This window comes from Ailuropoda melanoleuca, chromosome 1 (genome assembly GCF_002007445.2).
Source record: "Ailuropoda melanoleuca isolate Jingjing chromosome 1, ASM200744v2, whole genome shotgun sequence".
Lineage (NCBI taxonomy): Eukaryota > Metazoa > Chordata > Mammalia > Carnivora > Ursidae > Ailuropoda > Ailuropoda melanoleuca.
Genome location: NC_048218.1, coordinates 173,472,323 through 173,472,965, shown reverse-complemented (window position 1 = coordinate 173,472,965; position 643 = coordinate 173,472,323). Strand labels below are relative to the sequence as shown.

At 42.3% G+C, this 643-nt stretch overlaps 1 pseudogene; it reads left to right on the top strand.

The window, feature by feature from the left end:
- The first annotated feature begins 566 nt into the window (after window positions 1-566).
- On the top strand, window positions 567-641 carry LOC117795530 (annotated as a pseudogene).
- The last annotated feature ends 2 nt before the right edge of the window (window positions 642-643 follow it).

Below are 643 nucleotides of genomic sequence, written 5' to 3'. Positions count from 1 at the left end.
CAATTTCCCTAAGCAACTGAATAGCTTCCATGACAAAGGCAAATCAAGCCTCTTACCCTGATGCGGGGGATCTCGGATTCTAGGAAGCATGCACATCGCTTGAAAAGCTTGCTAGAGTGCAGATTCCGAGACGGCCTCCTCCAATCCTCTTTCAGTAGCTACAGTTATCTTTCTTTTAACCTGGAATTTGAGGTGATTCTGACGGGTACCATGCTTTGAGAAACAATATGTAGAGGACGTCAGTAAAATATGCATTCAGTCCAGGAGGATGGTTGATGACTACTGTGTTACTTTCAGTGACTTCCTTTGCCACAGTAAGAGAATTGACACAGCTCCATTCCTGCCTCTGCACTAGGGAATCTCTTTGGCTTTCTGAGTGAGCATCAGCGACCTCATCGTTTAAGATGTGCTTTGCAGAGTACACAAGGTTACAGGGAAGATTTTTTAAATACCTGTAACACCGAAGTAAAGTGTTTACTTTGCTAAGGCATGAAATGTTAAGCAAATTTTCCAGCATCGCATACCATGTCCAGATACAAACTCGAATTCAGAATTACCATGTCTCCTGATCGACAAGGACTCCCACATATGCATTCCTTGGAAATCGGAACAAAATGAGTGAGTAAAAACAAAAAGAATTACA